General features: G+C 46.2%; 1 protein-coding gene across 1 annotated transcript in view; it reads right to left on the bottom strand.

The window, feature by feature from the left end:
* PHACTR4 (phosphatase and actin regulator 4) overlaps window positions 1-11,373 on the bottom strand; it is a 67,612-nt gene that overhangs the window by 23,482 nt on the left and 32,757 nt on the right. The window lies entirely within an intron of this gene.

The following is an 11,373-nucleotide window of genomic DNA, read 5'->3' as shown; positions in this document are numbered from 1 at the left end:
CCTGTCATTCCAGCGCCGAGCTGGCTAGGGCCGAAGCTCAGGAAGGGGAGGAGACAGCCAGCCATGCTCCAGCCACTTAGCTGCATAATCCAAATCATCAACACCCCTCGCTCCTTCCTCGCATCAAGTTTAGGGAGAAGAGAGAGAAGCTGGGAGCGGGGAGAGAGGGAGACCAGGGTGTTTTGCTCAAGGAAGGGCTTGGAGAAACCACGCACGCCAATGCATGGAGTGGTTTCACCTCCCCAAATGAGATCAAAGAGGTAATAGAGTACCTGAGCCTGCAAAATACAAAACCAAGGCAGTGATGAATGAGAAAGCATGGTACTCTAACTGCTGTAGGAGCTGCACTATCCTGACGGTAAAGGGAATTTCAAAAAGAGTGCCTGAGCTGATATGCATCTAGCCAGACGTATAATAAAAATACAATTCCATAGCAATTCCTCTCTCCACCAAAGTTACCAAAGAAGAAGGTAGGAGCAGGGAGCGTGTCTTCTCTTTTAATTTAAATTTAACAAAGGAAAATTTAAATTTAACAAGGAAGAGTTTATTTTTTAATCATGTGTCACATCTTGATGGTTAAAGTAACAAATATCCCCCTCAACATTTGCACCACAACAACAAAGATCTCCAGAGTTTAAATATGTCCACTTGGATTCTTTAATTTTTTCATCAAAATTTGTGTTAGGACTTCAGTGAACCCACAGATCATTTCCAACCCCTGTGCACCATACCACAGAGGAGTGGGAAAACCTTTAACATCCAGAAGCTTAATCTTAACTCAGGGGAAAAGGAAAAACAATTTTCAAAAACATACGGGAATTTGCTGCAGCATCACACCAGCGACTAATCAGGAACTTGGACCCATCTGACACATCCAGGTTTGCTCTCTCCGCGGTAGGAAGGGCTGTAGGAAAAAGCAGTTTTAAACACACCAAGATTTGCCACAGCCCTCAAGGTCCCTGTCCTTGTCAGGCCAGCAGCCGCAGTACTTCAGTATCGCTGACTTGTTACTCAGGCAGCCAGGAAGAGTTCAGGACAAGCTCACTACTACAGCAGTCCCAGTAGTAAAAATTATCTATTCTGGGAAACAACAAAATCCAAGATTGTCAATTTGGGCTGGCGCAGCTGGGAACAATCAATGCTGCACATTAGTCAGAACAGGCACGCAAAGCAAACGCCCGCTGCAGAGCAGCAGAGATCACCCTTCACAACCGCATGGCGCAGTGGGAGGCAGTTTTGCAGCCAACACACCCCAGAAAAGGGAAGGGGGTAGCTCTGAAATCTAATATAACTCCACCTAAGCCACCAACACACCTGGAAGATGTTGCTCTTGGTTCCTCCACTAACATACTAGACATGCCATGGGACAACTTGCAAATCCATTCCTCTCTTCCGAAGCACAGCTGTAAAAACACGGGAGGAAGCAGGACACCTCTCCACTTGCACCAACACCCGGCTCATCCTTAACCCCTGCCTGCTGAGCAGATGACCACCATCCCCATGGACAGCAAGAGCACGGCGGCAGGAGCAGGTGGAGGAGCAAGGGATCAGCAGACACGTGGAGGCGGAGGAGCAAATAGCACTCTCCTCCCTCGCGCAGAACATAGGGACGTGCCTGAAAGCGTTGCTCTTCTCAGCCTCCCACCACCAGACATCTCTGTGCTCGGAAGAGGAGCCTGCGTTTCTGTCTGGTCAGCCACAGCAGTCAGTCTCCCAAGTACTTTTGATTTTCATTGTGGGCAATTAACATACTGATTCACAGGCACGCTCCACCTCATTTAAGACTCTTTGCTTTGAAACAAAGAAAAAGCCATTTTAAAGCCATTTAAATACACTGCCATCTGGCAGAGACCCACAAAGTTCGGAGATAGAGGCTGGAAGACTTCTCCAAGTCTGTAAATCAGCTGTCCAGCTTGGAAGGAGGTCTGGAAAAAAATATCCCTGCATCTGGGAACGCTACAGAATGCTAAACACCGCATCTAGACTTGCCTGACTTCCAAGGAGATTAAAGCCATTGCATTTTATATTGCATTTGCTGTGAATTAAGAGTGCACAAAGCTCTGCTGCAGAACAGATGACACACGGTAGGTTGTTAAAGCACAGCAGCACAATCATATGCCTGACCCCTTATTTCTACATTAGTAAAACATGAAACATTAGCTTAAATTTCAATGAAAGCGATTTAAACTAATGCATTTAAATTCAGAGTGGCTGCAGTCCAAGAGCACGCACGACAGTTACTCAGGCTGTGGTGCCGCACAGTAACTCACCAGGCTGTGAAAAGACAATCATGCAATAAAGCACTTTCACATTTCTGTATCATTGATCAGGCCTTACGAACCATCACAAGGAGAATAACAAGACTATTTGGCAAAGGCACTTGTAATAAAGTTTGTAGCAGAAGCATTAATATTTGCTTCCGAAACACAGGACTGTGGTGCTCAAGGAGCAAAGAGATACAAATCTGCATTTCAAACTGCAACTGGGTTCGGACTTCAAACATCCTTTAGGAGTATCAGCTGCAACTCTCTCCTCTTTGGGGTAGAAAGAACAAAAACCCCACCAGAAGAGGGATGGACAAGATGCAGAGAACAGCAGAAATCCAAACCAAAAGTAGCACCAAAATCATTATTTTCAAGGTGGACTCCCGGCCAGAAAAACCTGCCAGCCCATCCTTCACTTCCAGCTCTGGACAGAAAGGTGCAAATTCTGCACCAGCAGACACAACGCAAAAAAACGTTCCAGTCTCAACTCTAGCCCAAGGACAGAGCGTAAGAGCAGCCGTACTTACTGTGCTCTTAAGTAACCCTTTGCATCCACAGTGCTTTGTCTCACAGCTGGGGAAAAATATGGGACAAAGCAACCTGCCCGAGTTCCCTGCCGACAGCACAGGAAGAGCACAGAGCGCCGACGCTTGGGGTTTAGCACCCCGTCTCGTAAGGTTGCTTCAGCTCTACCAACAGCAGTAAGGAGACAAAACCTCAGCCCGCATCCAACTGCACATCTAGGATAAGGGAAACCCACATTTCAAGCAAGGACAAGTAACAAATGTCCAAAATACCCATAATAATGCAGAAGGGCCATCTGACATAGCAGCAACCAGAAGAAACCAGAGTAAAGCCTTTACTCCTCAAGGACAAGCGACCTTTATGAGAAGGAAGAGCTCGGAATAGCAAAGAGCTTTCTACAGGACAGCAAGAAGGGATACAACTGATAGCCCCCTTCAATATTTTCTTCTAAAAATGTAGTAACCAAGAAATCCCAGTTACGTGAAAATTTTACAGGATTTCAAGAGAAATCAGATGGCTGAAACAAAACAAGATGACGACCAGTTACGGGCAATAAACGCCCAAGAAGGGGGGTACCTCGCTTTCCTCTGAAGTTTCATTTCCTCTCCATCCAGACCAGCATCCCACTAAAAACCCGGCATTCAAATGTTAACAGTCTGTTTATGTACATTGTCAAAGGAACTCTTCTAGATTGTTTCACTTTAAAATCTAATGAAACCCATAATGAGCACAAATATTAGCTCCTCTAATAAAGACACTGTTGTTCACATTTCAGTTCACACCAACGTGAAACACCGCATTCGTCTGCGGTGACTCAGACATTGGTGTTCCATGATTCAGCCACAGGAACGCTAAAAAGGACTCTTGCGTGATGCCATCCATGCAGATGGAGCTGTCTATTAAAACCAGCGATACTGGGCGTCTTCCTTTAGAGCCCATCAGCAAAGGAGTCAACAGTAGCTACGGGATGTTTGAGGCTCTCTCCTTGCTGGGGATGCACCCACCTGAAATACCAACACAGGCCCACGGTACCATCTTACCAGGAGGGTTGGCAGGGAGAAGAAAAAGTGGCAGCACCGCAACTCTGGATGCGTTTCACCACAATCTGTTTGCTAGCAATCCTCAGCAGTTTTGGCAGAACAAGGAGAATATGAAAAAATATCTATTATATATACGTAACAGCTCTGGCTACCTACAAAGATGACCATTTCTGGGCTGTGCTCCGAAAAAGAGCATGTGGAAGAGTTATTAACAGCAGACCAAGGGAAAGCAAGCGGGTAGGAAGCCGGGTAGTCAATCTGAAAGGTCACGAGGCAACACAACGTCAGCTCTTCCTTTCTCCTCACATGGCATTAAAAGTCAGCCCGATACCCGGTGTGGAAATGGAAAATGGTTTATTTATTAGCCAGCTGGCATCGCATTGTTCAGGTTCTGTATACTTTGATGAAAGGGCGCTGGTTCGGATGAGACAGAAAAGTGAGGTAACCGCTCCTAAACCACATGATTTCCTCCATGCTTCCTGTGACATTTCCAAGAGGGAAACTCCTATTTCCCAGAGCATTCCAGTCCCCTTGTCCCCACCAATTAGTCAGCATGGCAATAGAATAGCGGCTGCTCAATCTCGGAAAGCAAGGGGCAGCAGATCTAGCACACCAGGAACTGTCTTGGTGCCACCACGTATGTGCTGGTGGTGGGGAAGGTGAGCAACCCACGTCCTACAGCAGCCCAGATGTTGACCGGGATGGAGCACAGCTGGAGGAAGAACACCGCTCCGAGCTCAGCAGCAGCCTCTGCCAACGAGCTGACCAACAGCACGTTCAGCCTCATGTTTAGGAAGGGAAAATAAAGCTGAGGACATGCTTCTGGAAAGCATCGTGATCGCAGCAAGTACGTGGAACACAAGGAATTGCTTAATTGTGACAAGGACCAGGCTAAAATGGCATAGTAGGTCTTGGGGCCAAGAGGAGCTTAAGGCCAAAATATCCCCCAGCCTTGTTTTCCGGCGGAGGAAGTGCAACTTTCAATGAGAGCGTATTTTAGCCAGTACTGAAAACGTATCATCTTCAGTGCCTCCTCACCATTCACTGTAATTACAACATACACTAAATATTTTCTTGTTTACTAGTGAGGGAATGCTAAGGAATGTAATCCTGACAAAATTAAAGATTCAGTCACATCTTGGCTAACTTGATCACCGCGGTGATTCATGGCTATGCCATCTTGAGGCAAGGGAACCTCCAAAGCTGACAAACTACTTTTTGGAGCACCTTGAAGCAGCATTGAAAGAAACACTGGTCAGAAGCCAAAGGAAGCACAGATATAGGACACATTCCAGCAAAGCATCAGGCATCAGCAAAGCATCAGCATATTCCCAACAGTGAAGCACTCGGAGGCAGGATACCCATCTGCCACTTCCAGCTATATTATTAGGAACACATTAAGCAAAAACACGGAGAAGAAAATTACATTAATTATTCCATTGTTTAGGGAAAAATCAGGCATGGCATTTAGCTTAACTCTTATGTAACTCTCTCCCTCAGCAAAAACTAAGATACTCAAAGAACCTACAAACTAACATCACCTAAGGCTTTCCATTGCAAAACGCTGGAGATAAAGAATGACAAAACTAGCAGAGCTTCAACACAAATCAAAAATATATCCCTCTCCTTTCAAACCACTACCCGGCACGTGCTTTTAGGACTGGCACAGCACAAGTATACAGTGCTCTTCCTAAGCGAGCGGCTGCAGTACAGACGTGCTAGACAGTCACATCCTTCGTCTGTGTTAACCACCTCACTGGACAAACCTAAGATTTTACAGCTTTATACAGATATTATTCAAAATAACCAAGTCCTCTGGCAAAGGGGTAAGTCCACCTACGCCACCCACAAAACTGATGGGACAAGCTCAGTTAGGCACTACACTGAAGACTGCAAATTAACAGCAAGAATAGCAGTAAAAATGGAATCTCTAAAATAAGATTAAATTGAAATTAACCCTCAGAGGTAGCACTATATTTAACTCTAGAAGCTAGTCTGCAATGTATAGGTCAAGGTCCACAGGCTAGTATCCCTGCTCTGATTCATTAAAAGACTCATGATCCCAAATTTCTCTTCCTACCTCTGATCCTTCAAGATGACAAACTATGTCTTGAGCTGAAAGCCTCTCTGCCCACATGCTAGCCGAAAAGAAAGGCAGCAAGATTCCTCTGTAAAAGTCTTGTTCCCTCTTTTTAACATTTCACAAAAATCTCAGCAAGTGCACTCGCTCTTCATATCCAAAGACGAAACTGCAGCAAAACATTTTAGTATTTCCTCTGCCACCCCAAAAGGGCTCATTGCAGGCGCGCCACACCAATAAGCCAAATTATCCTTCAACACCTAGAGCTCCTCAGTCTGAAGTTACATTTTTTCCAAATTACTGCACAAAGCCAGCCGGTGCCAGGGCATCCTACCATCCTTCACTCACTTGGCTCTGCCCAGGGAGACTTACAAAAGCGCCTTGGTTGAGCTTTTGGGGAACACCCAACTTCCCCACCGCACCTGCTCTGCTTTAATTATTGACTAGGCTAGAAACTCCTTATTAAAATGCAAGGCAAGTTTGGCACACAATCTCAGCTTCTGATCATCTCAAGCAGACGCATTTGGAACAGAAACCCAAATTCCCTGCCACAGTTTAGAAATTAAAAGGAATGGCAGATAGATTTGGCTTAAGGCACTTAAATTTGGCAAGAAAACTACTTTTTGCACCCATACAACTGGAAACTCATAAAATTTGAAATTTTTAACCACGACTTCAGATTCACACACAAACATCAGGTTTAAAAGCTTCCTTTCAAGCGTACTGTGTTTTTACAAGCCATTTCTACCAGGGTGAATCTAACAGGTAATTACAGGTTTGACCTCCATCTATTGCACAGATATGCCTTTTGAAACAATGTGGATAAATATTTGCCCAATACGAGAAGACAGCTCCAAGAGGAACCATTCCAGTTTATCAACTTTGTGATTCATGTTGATACAAGCTTTATTCTCTATTTAAGGAACAAGATAACGCTTAGGAAGTTCATCTAGCCAAATATGTTTCATAGATCTGCCGTGGACCACCCTAAACAGTGGCACATCCAGACCACAGGTCACACCCAGACAAGAGCCATCGGCAAGACAGTGAGTGAACCTCAACCTCTAGTCTCCAAATATTTACTGTTGCTCAACCACCAAGGTGTCTCCAAGCAGCGGCGAGGCTTAAGATTGAAACATGCCGAGTACAGGGTTGCTGCGAGCGTGATTAAAGCAATGCTTGGTTTTGTGTGGTGAATCATCCCCTTCCTTACCCCTTTTGAACTGGCTCACTGGGGGGAGAATTATGGAGGCCCAAAGGAGCTGAAAGCAAAACGTGGGCTCCCTACCTAACCCCCTTAGGCCCCTCTTGAAATCTCGGTCCCTGCCCTGATGCTCCTGTGTTTTCTGCCAGCACCAAGAGCTCTTGTGAAAACAAGATGGTGACAGACACCAGCGCTAAGCGCCATCCCAGAATATGGCACAAAAAGCAGATGTGACAATTGCAAACAGGTAGCTTACGTCCCAAGACACATACAGATCAGGTCCCACAAACCAAACGCTGTTTATGCATCACATTGACTCACCCAAGCTGCAGGGACAATGCCATGGCAATTGTTTACAGTGTCAAGGCCATTTCATATAATTAAAGGAAATGTCAAGAGATGAGATAACACCAACATTTCAGGAGGTACAGCTAATTGTAACCTTGTAAGAAGCTGTTTCTCCCACAGTTGTTCCCCCTCTTGTAGATGCGACCCTTCACATGTTCCCAGAATCCTCATTTCACATAACCTCACCTAATTTTCTTGCTCCTCCATTTGCAGAGCACCAGCAGTGACCTTGCTTAGGAACAAGCAGCACTATACCAAAACAGCGGGCGAAAACCCTTTCCGAGACTATCAAATAATGCTCCCGTCTACTCACGCTTGGCACAGCTGGACGTGGGGCTGCAGACAGCCCCTGAGCATTGTTGCAGGCACCGCTACCGAGAGGAAATACGGTTAAATTGAAAACAGGACTGCTTCTGCCAGTAAAGAGGTTTGACTGTAGCCCAGCATGACCACTGCAGTCCATCAGGACTGGCTTTGCAGCAGCCAGCTCGAATGCCAACAGCCGCCTGCTTGTAACCGCCGTGAGCTCTGCAAGGGTGAGCTACTCAAATATTTACTCACCTTCTCAGACAAATTTTGCAGCATAAGAGTTATAGCACACTACTATTTCAAGTATGTAACCTAATAAGCTTACAGCCAACCCAGGAAGCCTTATGTGAGCTGTAGTCCTACCTTCACTTGCAATGCAGATAACCCCCCAAGTCAGCGGGCTAGACAGAGCAGCGTGATTCACCTTGCTCCTGCCCACGGCAGCCTTTGTAAGCCTCACACCTATGTTAAACCCCCTTGAGATAGGGGCTCGGATCAAAGAATCATGTGGCGGAGATTAGGCAGCCACGGAGCTCCGTACTACATCCCATGGCTCCATGAGGCTACAACGCACGCTCCCCAACGCTCAAAGAGGTCAACGCTGCTGATTAGGGAGAAAGATCTTACAGGCAAGCATCAGTACAAACTCCCCACCGTGGCATGGACCAGAGTTCCCGCCTCAAGATCCACAGCACGCAAGACCAAGCAGCACCAAAAGTCAAGTTCAGGGGTATTCAACTTGCAGGAAGAATGAGCAAGAACTGTCTTTAAGGGGTCCAAAGAGAAGCCACTGAGAAAAGCAGGCACATTTGAATTAACTTCACAGGGGCCTGCACCTCCTATCAGACGCTGTTCAAAGGTCACAAATGAAAAGTTGAAAACCATGGCTCCAGTAAGCATATTCTTCAAGCTGTAGTTACAGCAAGGCTACATGAGAGCAAGCATTTGAATTGGTGCACAAAATTTAGGGTGTGTAAGCATAAACATTAAACCATTTCTCCATGCACTTTAGATTTGAAACAGGGAGTTTGTTCTTGTGCCAGACTCCCATCTAAACAAGCTTGCAGAAGGCGCTAGCTCCCTTGCTGTAAGAATGCCGTCCCAGGGCTTCCCCCAAGGTCCCTGAAGTTACAGGCTGCAATGACGCCATCTAAATCCATTAGCTTATCAACAGCAGGGCTAGCTGACCCCTGGGCACTTAAACTGAAACCCCAGCAGGTCCAAAAATTCTAGGTGGCCCCTTGGTTACACCAGCCCACGTCCTCTCCCTGCCTTCTTTGAGGCAGCCTGGACACATGAGTCATTAGCAACACCGAAGCCGTTTCTGCTGTAAGGGAGCTCCTCGGAGCTTCCAAAGCAAGTCTCACCTTCGTCAAGGGAGTAGAAAAGAATAAAACTTCATACAAAAAAATCTGCCGTTCTTACAAAGATTCAGTTCAGCCTTAAAAAAAAAAAATAAAAGCTTGGAAACTAAAAGCTGACTGACCCCTTAATGGAACTTTACCATATTTATGGAAATTTCTGGTTTGGCACAAAAACCTCTGCTCATTTAGTGGGTGTTGTAGAAATCACTTCTTTACTCTAGTGACGCTGAAAGAAAGATGCCTGTTTCATTGTTAACTGAGCCTCTGGCTACAGAGCAGAGAAAAACACGTTTTCCCTGACTTTGAAACTCAAATTCGAATTCTCACCAGGGTGTAGGTCTCTCTCTCGCACGATACGCCGTAGTCTGATTTCTGCCCACAACTGCAGAACCGTAAGTCACTACGTTTTGCCCTGCTGCAACCAAGGACATAACTTGACCTGGCAGCAACAACGCCGTTGTTCCAGCTCACGACAAACCCCGCATAAAAGTCAGGCCACTAAAACTTGGAGGTCTGCGGGCCCAACGGGAAAGCAATCATGTCTACAATGAACATCAGCAAGTGACTGAATATGCATTAGGGCTTTTCTCTCTCCTCCCTACATGATCATTTTGGTTCTTGTGTCTTCCTGACACTGGTCACCTTGCAATTTATCAGACTGCTTAAAAATAAACTCAAGACAATCCTTTTAAAAACCCCTTTTAAAAGTTACTTTTGTTTAGAACAATTGCTACGCGCTATCACGGATGCAAAATCACGCTTTCAAACCAGAACCGATTATACTCCGCAAATATGATGGCCCGGGAACAGTCTCCGGCACAGGAACTCACTAAACTGCAAATTCTTGATGCCAGGAAGGCATGACGAAGGGAAGTCTCCTTTTATACTTGCCCTTGTTCTTCAGTTCTTTTCCTAAACATTTATTTAGGGATAGGCTCAAGGGATCTTCGCTGTGGAGGAATGAATGGCTTCGTAAGGCAACAGGGTGCTCATTATCAAACTCATTTTTCAAAAAAATCCAGCACCACTGGAAAACAGTGCCCCAGACACCACCTCCCAAAATTAACTCTGGGAAGACTGATCAATACTTTATCCTGAACAGGAAAATAAGAAAAAGCCCTGAGACAGGGAGTGTCGAGGGTGCCAGACTGACTAGTATAATCCCATTACAGAGCTACCCAGAGCAAGCAGTTTGCTCAATATTTGTGAGATAACAGGATTAACTTCATGTTCAACATCATTTCAGCGTAATAATTGCAGAATCACTCCTAAGGCCCTAATGTCATCGATTCAACAGGGGATTCCCATCAACCCCCCCACCAGCCCCAGCTTTGAACGCCCATTCATTAGCATCAGCATCTTAAGTTAATTAACTTTGAGAGACTTTCCTTTCCTCCCCAAAGCAAAATGTAACTTAACCCCTGCAATGCACAACGCTTCAGCAGAACAAACTTCTGCCTTCCCTCCAGGAAGGGACGATGTTTACTTTCCTAATCACCACTAACGTTTCCAAGATTTAACGTTAAGATCAAAGGGCTGAGGCAGGGGGGGAAGCAGCTTTTTCAACATTTTGGTTGAATTTCAATGAAAATCACCGCAGAGGCTGGTTACAGTCCTCTCAACGATCAAGGGTCAGCCTCAGACGCCTGCCTCGCTCTGCCTTCCTGAGATGGGGAGAGGGTGTTGATCTACCCCTTGAGAACAGAGCTACCAGCAGATCCGTCCAGCAAGGATCACCACCGAGTCTTCGGGACTTATTTTCCTTGCCAAGCGATGACTCACTGTTCGCCTAGCCCTGGAAATGAGTCCCTTACTGCAGCCGTGCTGGGGAAGTAAAGGGAAAACATACAAAGCAAACGGTGCACAGAGCTGTTTCCTAGCCCGCGGGAGAGAGCTGGGGAGGACCACAGCAACCGGGCCATGTTTTTCTACGGGATTCTTATATGGAGCATGGAAAGTTATTAAATTCCACCCTTTTCAAGCACAGGGGGAGGCTTTTGTTTGGACGCGCTACACCAGTTAGGCCACCCTTATTATTTTGCCCCTAACCTGGTGCAATTGCAGCCTGCTGCCGAGTTACCCCCCCACTTCACGGCGTCCTGCTGGCTCACCGCCCGTGAAAGTCGACATCCACGGCCACTGCTTGGCTGCACCTTCATGGTTTGTTTCTTCCCCCTCCAAAAAGAGGGGGAACCCCAGGCCCCGCTCTTGCGGGGGGGGGGGGGGCCCCACCAAAAAC

The sequence above is a fragment of the Pygoscelis adeliae genome, unplaced genomic scaffold, assembly GCF_000699105.1.
Source record: "Pygoscelis adeliae isolate BGI_AS28 unplaced genomic scaffold, ASM69910v1 Scaffold815, whole genome shotgun sequence".
In the NCBI taxonomy this organism is placed as follows: Eukaryota; Metazoa; Chordata; class Aves; order Sphenisciformes; family Spheniscidae; genus Pygoscelis; species Pygoscelis adeliae.
Note: the sequence above shows the minus strand (reverse complement) of the source record. Positions and strands in the feature narration are given on the sequence as shown.